Source organism: Anopheles moucheti, chromosome 2 (genome assembly GCF_943734755.1).
Source record: "Anopheles moucheti chromosome 2, idAnoMoucSN_F20_07, whole genome shotgun sequence".
NCBI lineage: Eukaryota > Metazoa > Arthropoda > Insecta > Diptera > Culicidae > Anopheles > Anopheles moucheti.
The window spans coordinates 49,230,908-49,244,920 of NC_069140.1; positions in this window are offsets into that span (position 1 = coordinate 49,230,908).

Below are 14,013 nucleotides of genomic sequence, written 5' to 3' on the forward strand. Positions count from 1 at the left end.
GGCGGTGTCACATTCGTTGCTCTTCCCGCTGCTCCCAATATGCATCGTCAGCCATTTTCCTTTTCGTTCGTTTGCTTGGTCCGGAAAGGAGGGTGAAGGGCGGAGAACGGTGGATTTAAGGTTTTGCTCAAGTGGTGTCACTTGTGCCCGGAGTTCTGTCTAGTTTCCCCCTTTCGATTTTACCTTTTCACCAACACCGGAGGTTCGTGTCATCTGTTAGCATTGAAGTCTTCCGCTCTGGCACAGTCGGTCTAGCTAACGAATCTGCCCAAACACCGGTAATACTAATGTTGTTCGTTGTTGTTTTTTTTTGTCAATGTTTTTCTGACGGCAAAAAAAAGTCATGCTGAACTTCTGCTAGCCATTCATTAGGAACGGTTCGAATATTTGGAACGAGCAACTGTACGGTGCCGCATTAGAGACAGGCAAGCAACGCACTTAAACGTGCAGGGGAGGGCGGTCACAAAATCCGAAACATAAAATTAACAACCCATGAGCGAACCACCCGACTGAACTGCATCGCGATCTGGCGAAGGGAGCCACAAGCGGTTAAACTGCCTAAAAACCGAAATTACTCATCGCTCATCCTTGGGGGACTGAACGTGAACAACATCAATAGTAGCGCGAATGATGCTGCTGCTGCTGCTCAAGCGACACATAAACACAATGCGCTGGTACAATGCCACGAATCAGAGGTTACCACTACGCGAAACAAAAAGATTCATTTTCGTTCGAATGAAAGCGAAGTTTTATCACGTTTTTCGTTCCCGTAACTGATTGATCCGATGGGACGGACGGTTGGTAGTGTTGTGGTAGAGTATATTCCCGGTCCTTTTATTTTTGCGTCTAATAGGTGCTTCACTACGCCGGACCCATCCGACGCTGGCGAGATCCGACCCTCTCCATGCGCAGCATAATCGGTATCGGTACTCGACGGCGGGCACCACATAAGCATCACTTTCAGCCATCCGGCTAATGCTTGCTGCAGAACAACATCAGCCAGCAGTGGTAGCAGGGTTTAGCTGAACAAAACAAAAACCCTGAAAAGCATCCTAACGTTCGTGAAAGCTTTCACCCCTTCGGCGAGCCTGTTGGCGATCGTCCGTGTCTTCATTTCCCTTTCGAGTCGCGCAATGATTAGGGTGTTGTGTTTTAGACGGTTGCGTACGGTTGGGGGTTGGTTTTATGATGCGCCAAACAAATCACCCACCGTACCACGTACGCAATTAGTGCACACTACGCAAGCGATGTTGTGCGTACGTACCATTACGCACGGTACATTTGATACGTTTCTTTATTACACTCATCTCGCCAATGTTTTAGCAATTTTGTAAAGATCTTTATATTCCAAAAACTAGAATTATTTGTATTCCTTTTATTCAAAGCTGATGGTTTCTGGAATCTTCTTTATTTAGTGGCAATATAGCCTCTAATAAGGTCTATCTACTACTAGATCTATCATTTTTGGCTTTATTTGTCTTTATTTTCTCGTAGATGGATAATCAGTCCTTTCTTCGGGGGATTGATCCGAATGGGATTTTGGATCGGTCCTATTGTATGGAACAGGTCCCACCACCACATACACCACCCGGTCGGTTTCAGAAATACTTGCTAAAATTGTAACATCAATAAACCGATCAATAACGAATTGATTTAGTCCTAAAAGAGTTAATTCATCTTCCATATGCATAAAATCGATATTTAAATGAGTAATTCTTAAAATAACTACTTAAAAATCAGCTCTCACGCAAATTTTAATTAAGTGTTCATTTTAAATCATATTTGTTCTTCGCGAGTGCCTTTGAATTGATCATTTATTATTTATTATTTCAAATAGTAAAGCCAAACCCGTTCTGGCAACTTTAAATTTCCATCATTGTGACATTTCATTGTGATGAAAAATACGACAAGTAACAGAGAACCATGTCTTAATTGATAATATTTTTAGTTAATTGGATTCCGATGGTTTGTGATAATTTTTCCAAGAATATTTTTTTATTCAAAGTACATTTAATTAATTACTTTAATTGCTGAAGAACCAACCATTAAACATACTTTGTATTCCTGCTCAATTTCTAATTGAAGATGCATTACACATAAAGTGTTATTAACGTTAAAGATCGATTTTCAATCGAAGTGCAAGTGATTAATTACAAACAGGTCAACCTGTTGCCATTAGCCCTAACTCGCAAGCTGTGACGGCTGTCTTTAGCTCGTAAGATTAATTAATAAACTAGCAGCAATATTTCTACCCGAGGCTATGAAATCGCGCGCCGTTTACGGTTGCGTAGGACATACAAGATTGTAACCTCAAGTAAAGCTTACACCTATCGCATTGAATTTTCCCAACGGTCCCAACCGTTAGCTCTGCTAACCGATACAAAGTGCCTACCTACTCATCTCACAGTAAAGGTCCATGGGGTCCATTGTATTACGCCCCATACCGGAGGGTTCGCTTGGTGTGGCTGGGTAGTTAATTATTTTATATCACTTTCCCCTGCTGCACTGCTGTACCACGTATCGTGACCACCGATCGGCTCGGAATGCATTTGGCATAAGAACACATGACACATCGGGCACGGTAGAATTGAGGTTATGCAAAGTCCGAGGAGATAGAGAGAGAGAAAGAGGAAACGAAATATCCCACCCTGGTGCAGTACATCTGTGTTTACGATTTTCCTCGGCCATGGTTTTGTCTAATGAAAAGAAAACCAACTAAATAGGTTACCGGTGATAAAACAGCGAAAAAAGACGCACCACCCTGCCGGTCGGTCATCCACGCAAAATGTGTCTAGCAAAACAAAAAATACACCGTGGCGAGTCTCCGTCACAGGAGACATCGTAGCGTTCCTCTTTTGGGTTTTGCCGACCCTTACACCACCCGGTTCGGTTGCGGACGCTGCCACTTACATGTGGGCCTGGGGTGGGCACGCTGAAACAATAACTTGTACCAACAAGCATCCGACCGGTACACCGGTACCGCATGCTCATCTCGGTGCGTCCGTACGATGCGGATCCAGCGAATGTAGAAAATGCGAACGAAATTCACCGCGTAAAGAGGACACAACGAAGCGCCAGCGAACGCAAACGCGCCCGTGCAAGCGTTTATGGAAATATGTTAATGCAGTGAATACGAAAACCGAATCCTGCCGCTACCGGACCCGCTCTGATGTCTGTGTGGCCCCAGCCAAATCTTTAAGTGGCACGGTAGGTTGCAAGAATATCTCCCATGCGCATCCACTCTGGGGCAGAGGTTTGTTCCGGTGGTACCGAAAAGTGAGCTGGGCTTACATGGCTTGTTGGACACAGCGAAACAGCGAATTATTTGAAGGAAATACTTGTGCCCACTTTGCTTACGAACAGCATGCTCGCAAAACACAGCAGTGAAGCAAGATTCGACGGTGCGAGATTAAGTATAACAATCACAGCGAACACGGTGTCGGAGATTCAGGCCCTTTCATTCCAACCGAACATCGTTGCTCTGGTTTGCTAGAACGGTTACGGTGGCAGTTACGCCGCCACAGAATGGTAGTGCACACCAAAAGCACATCGAAGATTGGTCGGTTTCCGCTCGGTCGTTACATGGGCACGGACACGATTAGCATTTTGCGCTCGAAACCCTCGAACATTGGCCGCCAATTTGTTGACGCGCCCGACGACCAAGTCCTTGAGCTAGATTGTATTGACCTCTCTCAGGGTTTGGCACGCGGGTTTGCTTAATGTTTCCCAGTTAACAATGATGGCGCATGGGGAGAAAACACAACCCAGCCTGCTTTGCTGGATGCACTTTCCCTTCAGCAGCGTTGAGCTTCAGGAGACATTCAGGATGAGTTTCACGGCGATCGTGGATGTTCGCTTCCTTCGGGTTCTTCAACAAGCCACCTTCAGCTTGAACTACATTTTTTTTTGCTCTTCAGTTTTCATCTTCATCTTGCCGGAGGCTCTTTTTTACAGATAAGCGTTAACGTTCCGGTTCACCTTCGGTACTGATGTTATAGCTTTGTCGTTTTTTTTTAATAGTAACGATCCTGCAAATTGTTTGCCCTGCGGACAATGTTACACCGTGCAACATAATGCCACTTTCAGTTTCACGAGCGCGAAAGTCCGAGACTCCGGACCGGAAGACTCCGAGTGAATCCGACTGTATGAAGAGAAATACGTAAAACACAAAACACAAACAAAAAAAACCCCGGCCTACTAGAAGTGAAGTTTGGCTTTGATGTAGCGGCGTGAGTGATCTTTTTTTTCTTTTTGTTGACCGGGAGACCTACAGTCTGTGCCAAAACTTTCAGAGTTCATTATCAAATCCTTGCTTCTTGCTTCACGTGTGGTTTCCTCGGTTTGGCAACTGACGCCCCCCCTAGTGTACCGTTGCGAGATGTTTTATCTTTCCACGGTTTGCGTTTCGTCGGAGCTGAAATTTCACACACACCCCTCGTTTCGCAGGGATTCTCGGTCCCCACAGGACCAAGGCCCGCTTTAACGGACGCACCACGTCAAGGTTGTTTTTCGTCAATTACCTGTCAGAGGGATTTGTCACCACCATATTTCATGTCATTCCTTCCATCCTCAATGTTTGTGGCCGCTTTAACATTCGCATAAATTAAGCACCCTGAATTCCTTCCCGGCGTGTGGGAAGGGCAAGAATTTTCGACACAGGAAGCGTGAAAATAAATTCCTTCCCCGGTCTGGGGATCCGATCACATTAAATATTCAACCAGTGCCGCACCAAGCGGAAGGGGGTTGTGATTGCAGATAGAAGGAACCAGAAAAAGGCGAATATCCACCAGCCAGGTGAAATTAAACCTGCGAGAGATCGCAGTAACGCATGGCAACATGAAACGAACCTTAAATACTTGTTTTTGGTAGGTATTTTTCACCGATCGATAAGATCCGATTTGCCGCAATCGAAGCGGCAAGCTTTGCCGACACTTTCACTGCCTCGGGAGGGTTTTGCAGATTTATTTATCCACCACCACGTGCAAGGATCGTATCACAGGATCGCTTTATCTTCGATTTTGCGTAGCGAATCATTGCCAATAAATTGACAATTTTACTTTTGGCACAAAACACGGGGTGATTATTAACATTACTCTGCGGCAATAAAAAGATTTCGAACGATCGGTTTTATCGTTTTTTCAACACAACGTTGCAACGGTGCGTATTTTATAGTTCAAGGTGTCGTGATAAGGCAGTCCACATTGTATTTATGCCACATAAATGAAACTTCTCTTGTGTAGTTTGGTATTTTTGTTTTTATAGTAATAAAACTAATTGAGCAATACGACAAATGGGCATTTTTTTTTATTTCGTTAGAACGGCCTGGCCGTATTGACTTGGTCAGGATGGGATTTTGGTCCGGTCCGTTCGTGTGAAGACCGGCTCCGCTACCATCATGCAACCGGGCCGCCCCTGACAAATGGGCGTTCTTGATGAATAAAAAAGGAATAGTTCTAAAATTACTTCTTGCTGCTGGAGCCGTTTTGCTACTCGAAATCGATTTATAAGAAACCAACCATGGTCAACTTCACTCTTCATATTTCAATTAAAAGTGGAATATGGAACGCAAATATGATCATCCGTAGATGGAAAAATCTATTTCACCATGTTGGATTGATCTCGAAAAAAGACTCTATGCCACGAGCATAAAAATTGATTTTTTTTATATATTTCTTTAAAAATGGCCTGGCCGTATTGCCTGACCGTAAAGTGAGTGATAATCAAATAATTAATGGCACAGCTCGTCCAGCAGCACAATCGCATTGTCCCACAATGTAACCACACAGCGCAACAGATACCCATTCTTTAGGGAAACGACCCCTTCTGCTTAAACATACATCATCCACCGTGCAAGGAAATGGCCAGAAATTGATCATACGAATGTGGAATGGAAACCTAAGGACCAGATAACAACAAAAAAAAACGTCCAAGGTGCGAATGTTCCCCCTTTTGCAAGATAAACTTTCAATACGCGCGTAAGTGTCCTGCGAGCTTGCTGGCCACCGCCAGAGTAATGAAACCGAAACGGTGAACCCCGTGCAGGAACTGGAGCTGAAAAACCATTAACACCGACCATTTAATGCCGGCCTCGCGACTGCACCCGATTCTTGGCCCTCTGGGAGCGACTTTTTTTTTGTTTTTGGTTTGTTTTTCGTTCGATCCACTGGTCCTGCTGGTGTGTTTAAGGCGAAGGCTTTCTTTTAAAACATACGCATAAAACTAAACTCACCCGACACCTTTTCCACCATTAAGCGGGAATGCACGCTGTGGCCAGACACGTGCATATGCGCGTGTGTGTGTTCCGCAAGGTAAGACGGTTGTAAAGTGTGCTGTAAATTGTCTGTGAATGTAGCATTCCCTGAGAAAATTGAAAAGTGTATCTCCTTCCCCGTGGCCAACGCACCCCAAAAACTCGCACACCCGCGTGTGTGTGTGTCCGCGCTTTCGGCAATCACACGAACCCGGCGCGGAGTAATGCGCGGTAATCGTAAACTTTGCCGAACATAAATCATCACCCGGGAACGGTGAGACTTAGCGGATGGGACCCTCGGGGGAAACATTGGAGCCGGGTCGCACAAGCTATTAACGCCACCTTGTGCATGTCCATGTTCGGCTGCACGCTTTCTGATAGCAAGAGTGCAAGTGATGCGCTCGGTTGCATCCCATCGGGGGAGGAGCTGATTCGGGGATTTGGCGCAATTCAATGTAGGTCACACCGCAATTACTGCGACCTGAGTGGTCTCTCCCGTACAGGAGCTCAACATTTTGGAACATTCTACATTTTTAAAGCTTTCCACGGCTCCATACAAATCCACGGCTGGATTTTTGATCCTCTGTTCTATTCTTGGCCACAGCAGAAACGCAATATATAGCAACGATCAATACAACTTTGCAACAATTTGTTCTGACAAGATATCAGTGAAGCAAAGAGTGAACTATCGTGAACCATGAAATTAAATGAGTGTAAAAACTTTTAAAATGGTCATCTTCCAGATTACTTCTGAGATAAAGGGGGCTTAGGAGGATAAGTACATACACATACTACAAACGACGCTAGTGTCCCTCGAATTCTTAATCATGCTGCATCCTATTTTGGAAAATTCTTATTTTTCAATGATATGAAGCTTTACTACACTGTGCACATTAGAACAAGTAGTCATTTATTAAATGAGCTTCATAATTTAATATCATACAAATTACAAACTTTTCTGATATAAAAAAAAACACATTTAATTAAGGACGGTATATTGCCCTACTTTTCTGACATTGAGTGAATAAATGTAACTTTTCCGTTCAATTATTGTTTGGTTTCAATTGCATGCAAGAAACGAGGTTTGCTTTTTGGGACAATGTCAGTTGGACACTTTGGACTGGTGTGTCAGTAAGTCTTTCTGTAGTCGTCAGAATAAACGGACGTAGGCACACGCCGCACAAACCAAAAAACAGAATTACATCAATACTTAAAAAAATATATCACAACGTAGGATCCCCGTACCCCATCAGACAATCGCGGTACAAAACAATTATATTTTATATTAATTATATTTCCCAAATATTGGGAATTATATTTCCCAAAAAAACTAGGCAGAAGCTTCAACTTTAAAATCTTGGAAAGATACACAATTCTTGTCTAATCCACTGTAAGATAGTTAACAGTTTGTTTGAAGAAATGAAGCGGGAACAATCTTTATGTCATTCGCAAGTTACCAGAGGATTGTTCAAAATTATATGGTTAGAGTAAAGAATGTATGGTTTATAACTGGATTTTTAATTGAATGCCCAAGTCGTTCCGTAGTATAATAATCATATTACACTTTTCACCCATCTTTCTTATCTCATTGTTACTATCACGTCACGGCACGGACATCAAGGCAATAAGAAGTGACGAAACTTTGTGTAGGAGAATATCAAGTTTAGTGTCGAGAAATATTTTTTTGTGTAATATTAAATTGTCAGGATTTTTATGAACAGAGGATGATGGATTAATGTATTTAAAGGACGGTAAAATTCAAATATTTATGTAAGTAGCAGAAATTTCAAAGCTAATTCTCACTGATCCGATAGTTCTAGTGTTCGAAAACACTTAACTTGTTTTATATTTTACATTAATTATACGAAACAAAACTGAGTTTTGAGTTAACCTCTTACACTCTATCTCAAAAAAATTGCATACAATTTATTTAATTGACGCTTTGTGCTTTTAATTCGCCGATAGAAACACGGCTGTGCACGCGCAGTGCAATTTGTGTAGTTTTCCACTCATTGCTCAAGCACAAAAGAAAGCGACAACAGTGTTACCTCCGCAAAGCCGTCCATACTTTAACCGAATGGAACGGATTTGGCTGCCAGCGTAATAATGGGATAAACGATCGCATTGGCACAGAGCGTATCGTGACATTGTGACGCGACCAGGCATCGCCTAATTCCGAAGTATCCTTCAAGGAAATCTGGGCACACACAATGCCGGGAAAACAATCCGCAACGCACCAACGCCGCACAATAGGCGAATGGCGTAATATCTGCGCACCGCACAAATACCGCCACGATATGTTGTCCATTATATAATTTTGTCCGATGCCGACTGCTGGGCCGATTGTTTTCCGCGACGCACGAGGATTATTATCAACTTCCCTGTGATTGTGATTGTTTCTGTCACAGTTTGCCGAGGACACTCGTTTTGCAGTGATGCCAAGATTAAGTTTTATTCTACGGTGGGCTATTGTTTCTCTTCCTACATTTTTTTTTGTTTGCTGTATCTTCACCGCGGAGTGATTATCTTGCGCAAACCCCAAAACAATGACTGTAAATTACTTTTTTCGGGCATTACGCTTACATGCCGAAACTTTATGGCAAAATTCTTATGCTCCCGGGGTTATTGTTCGACGATTTGCACCACATGGAAGGAACGTGGAGTAAATTCTCTTATCAACACAATGAGTGGTTTGGAGAACCGCTGCGCGAACAGTACGGTTAAGTAAACACGTTACCTTTAGTCTAATATTTATTCTCCAATTAGTTTCCACCGATTGGTATTCCGAAAAAAACAATGTTCAATGCATTCTCCTGCATTGCGGGACCATCCGTTCTGAGGTGAAAAAAAAAAACAAACAAAAAAGAAACGAAAGTATGATCACCTGATCGATGCTCGTGCTTGGCATAACAAACAGGAAAAGCCACTAACGGCAATGGACGGGACGCGGGGGAAAAAAACGGTAAAGTTCATTAAGCAAAATCTTCCCAGCTTGCGAGAAAAAAAAACATCTATTGGTCAAACACAAACATTGTGCGTCGCACTCGTACCTCGGAGGGGGGTCGTTCCCGCTGCAGTCGTTAATCCACCCTTGCCAGTGTTTTTGCCTTTTGTTTTGTATTATGTGTGTTGCCGTTTAAATCCCCCGTTTCGTATCCCATCCTTAGCATGTGTTGTGACGCGTAAATGAGCCACAAGACACACAACGGCCACACGCCGAACAGCAACCATAAGTTAGCCGAAAAGTGGGCGCATCCTACACCTCGTCGCCCCTCGCCACTGCCGGGTCAAGTGTGTGTCGTCGCTAGCTCTGGAGTTTTTTTTTTGTTTTAGCCCAACGTGGCCAAAGTGCAAACAGAAACGGAAAGTCCCGACCCGATCATCCGTGGCCGGTGTTAAAGCCGGGAAATCCGTCCCATCCGCAACAAAACGGGGTCGTGGCGCGGAAGCATTTTGGGCTAGATCGTATTGCGTCTACGTGTGGCTTTGGATGGGTAAAAGAGGGGAAAGGGGGAGGGGTGGACGGAAACTAAACAGTGAAAGGTAAACAACTGCACATAAATGTCGGTAGAAAAGATCAATTCTCGGTTCGAAACAACGGCCGTCTCGCGCGGAAGTAATATGACGATTTAATGATTGAAATGTTTTTTTCTACTACGAAAACACATGTCTAGCACCGCGATGGCGATGTTAGTGAAAGGTTTGGTTCATAAATAACTTATGTTAAGTGTAGACACTGTGATTCGATAGTCCATAGCAGCTTTTCCCCATGCAGCAAACCTCAAGCCGGTCAAAGACAAACAGCAGAAACATTAAAATTAGTGTACCGAACATTAGAAGTAATAAGAATAGTTTGTTAAGCATAATAATATCCAATCCAATCCGTAAAGCGGTTCCGGTGCTAACTGATTCATAAATTAATTAAACCCTTTCGAACGACGAATTGTGCTCAACCCATTTATTCTGCGCAAATGCTCTAACGGATGATGCACGAGCGATAAAGGTGTGCAAAAGTAGTTCAATCGCTCAGCGCGCACTCGTACTCACGAGCCTGGAAAATGAAGCGTGCGACCGTCGGACGGTTCATGGATCGAATCGGCAATCCTACCCAGAATCCCACACACAAAGCTCGTGCCGACACAATCATTATCAGCCCGACAAACACACGCGTAAGCGCAGACATGATGCTGGGAGTGGCGGCACGCTTTCGGCGTTCTCTGTTGGCGCACGATACGATATGCGCTCTTCCGGCCAGACGCCCCTATGATTGATGTGATAGAGAAGCATCAGAACGATACACCGGTCAATACGCAGCCACCTGCAGGCTTTGCAAAAGTGCCTCGCAACGGACGAAACTGTACCGATGCAGCGGCGAGATTGTTGCCAACAAAGCAACCGATGGATGGTGTGGCTCAATTGCTGCCACTCGCTCACTAAACCCTACCGTTAGCTGATAAACCGCTGATTGATATGGCGCTAATCCCGGCGCTAATTAATAGCATGCAAGCCTTGCGCTGATCGAAGCTTAAGCAAACCGGCACAGCTTATCAGCTAAATCCGTGCGTTGTTTTGCGGAGAACGGTTCTAACGATTCTGCTATAGTGCAGGTGTGCAACACGCCACGGGAACCATGCATCCGTTGCAACGGGTGAATGTGGCTAGGAAATTCTTTTCCTAACCGGCCGGGTTTCCGCTCTATTTACCAGCCCGCATCAAACAGCCTTGCACATTGAATCTGTGAAGAATTATTTCATGATTGAGTATTGCTGATCTTTCCTTTCCCGCTTTTAACGCGATGGTATGGTTTTGCTATTGTTTGTTTAGGCTGCTCAAATTATGTTCCACACTGCTAAATTACATGCTACTTCTGGAATCTGTTCTATCAGCCGCACTGAACCGAGGTGTTTGTTGTAGAATAGATAGAACGTGCTGATGATTAATTTAATATACACGCAAAAGCCTTCGATAAACTGTAGGATGAATTTTAAATTAAAACCTGGCCATTCATTTGCTAGTTCCCCAACCTACGCAAATATAGCAATTATTCTCTAATATGGTAAATAACTCACGCGACCCGGAAGTTTTCCTACGATTCTGGTCTTGTTATTGTTTTTTTTTAAATTTGTGATTGACTTAAGCACATCCTGTCTTTGATTAGTCGTAGTAAATTTAGCCGTAGTGTTGGACGGAAGAAGGAGGCTCCTACGACCTATGGCTCCTAACAAGTGTGCTGATAATTGTTTGGCCTAACACATATAGCGCTCTAAAAGATTTTTATCCATATTATATTTCGTTTGTAGCAACCTTCAAACGAATTCTGTCCAAATTTGACAGCACTCGGGCCATAACCTAATGAGCTAGAGCATTTTGTGTGACGCAACTTTTGTGCTTTGAGTAATCATGGAAAAGAATAAGGAATTTCGCGTGATGATAAAATATTAGTTTTTGAAGGGGAAAAATACAGTTGAAGCCAAAAATTGGCTTGATGAAGAGTCTTTGGACACTGCTCTACCAAAATCAACCATAAAATATTGGTATGCTAAATATAATCGTGGTGAAATCAGCACTGAATCAGCACATCGTGAACACAGTAGACGCCCAAAAGAGGTGGTTACTGACGAAAACATAAAAAAAATTCACAAAATTATTTAAAGCAACCGCAATGTGAAGTTGATCGAGATAGCTGACACCCTAAAGATGTCTAAGGAACGTGTTGGACATACGGTTCACGAGTATTTGGATATGAGACAGCTTTGTGCAGAATGGCTGCCGCACGAACTCACATTTGACCTAAAATAACAACCCCTTTGATAGTTCGGAGCAGTGTTTGGAGCTGTTTAAGCGAAATAAATCAGAGGTTTTGCGTCGGTATTTAACAGTCGGTCTTTGCTTCTCCACTTCTCTCCAAAGTCCAATAGAACAGTCTTCTGAGTGGACTGGACGCGATGAACCTGCTCCAAAAAGAAGGAAAACGCAACAATCAGCTGGCAAGGTTGTGGCCCTAGTTTTTTGGGATTCGCAAGGAATAATCTTCATCGACTATCTCGAGAAAGTAAAGACCATTAACAGCGACTATTGTATCAAGGTATTGGAGCGTTTGAAGGACGAAATCGCCAAAAAACGACCACATTTGAAGAAAAAAAAGTTTTGTTTCATCAAGACAACGCACCGTGCCACAAATCAGTGAAAACAATGGCAAAAATTCATGTATTAGGCCACGAAATGCTTCGCCAACCCCCGTATTTCGTAGATCTGGCTCCCAGTGACTAACCCCATTTCTCAGATCCCAAAAGGATGTCCTCTGAGAAGAAATTTTCGTCGGATAAAGAGGTGTTCGCCGAAACTGAGACCTTTTTTGAGGCAAAGGACAAATACTACTACAAAAAGGGTATCGAAAAATTTAAAGACCGCTAAAATCGGTGCATCGCCCTTGACGGGACGTATGTTGAATACAAAAAAATAATTTGGCCAAAAAAAGTCTTTTACTGTCATAGGCCAAACAATTATCAGCCCACCTGTTAGATGTCCTAAAACATTTGAAAGTGATTCGTTCGAAATAAGACATCTTAGCACGTGCTCTTTGGTTTAGAGTTATAAACGTATATTTTTGAAGCCATCAACAGATATTCGTTTCTGTGGACATTCGTCAACAGACAGAGAATATTGTACTCCACCTTTGTCAAATCCAATGACTATCTGAGCCGACTTTCCTCATGGAACTCTGATGATTTCTTCGCTTTATCAGTTTGGTTCGAAGATGTCCTTGTCATGGTAGAAAGGTTCACGAAATTCTTGATACCTTTAAATCCTGCATAAATGCCTCTAGCCGAAGCTTCGACGATATAACCAACTCATGGAATACGAAAAATTTGCTATGTTCTCTAATGCTAGAATTGTTATCCATCATTCATCCCACAGTTGAAGAAAACATAACTCCTCCTTTTCTACTGATAGTGTTTCGAGACATTTCTCTGCATTTGTTGTAGTATTCGCTTGGCAATCCCTAACTCTTATACCTGTAGTTGGCAATAAGAGCCCTGAATTGCGATTGCGATTGCGAGAACCCATCACTGTATACATCCGCAACAAAATATTTAAATAAAAAACTTTCATGCAAAATCACTGATACAATTTGCTACCCATACAATGTAGATCAGCATTTAATTAACTTAAGTGTTAAATCATCAGACTAGATACGGTAAACTTAAGCAGATAAGTTAGTTGAAGTTTGTGAATAAAAAGATCACACATTCTTACAAAGTTGTTTTCCTACGATTTGCATTCAACAATCACTTTAGCTGGCTTCATTCAATGCGTTGTAATGGTGAGTGGAATATTAAATACGATAAACGCTTTCTTGATGAACAAAACCTAGTTCCAATGAACATATCTATAAGCATTATCACTTTAATACATCTAATCGCATCGCAAAACATCGCTTCAGTTCTATCGATGATACTCGGGAAACTATTAGCAATTCGGCAATTCCTCTTCATTGCCTCTCTTGACCAGAAGTATGATCCAGACAATGGCTGGTTGATCTGCGTGCGAATATTAACCCATCGTTGATCCGACACTCACACGCGTCTTCAACCACTGTGAAGTACCCTTCAGTTCTACTCCAAACAGCTTAAAAAATTCTTCACTTCCACTCATTAGTTCTGCCAGAATGCAGATAGAAACTTCGTAACACCGAGAGCCCGCGGTGAATGGCGCATAGCCGGCGTACCACGCAACGCGCAAGAACACACGCAAGCGCGCGG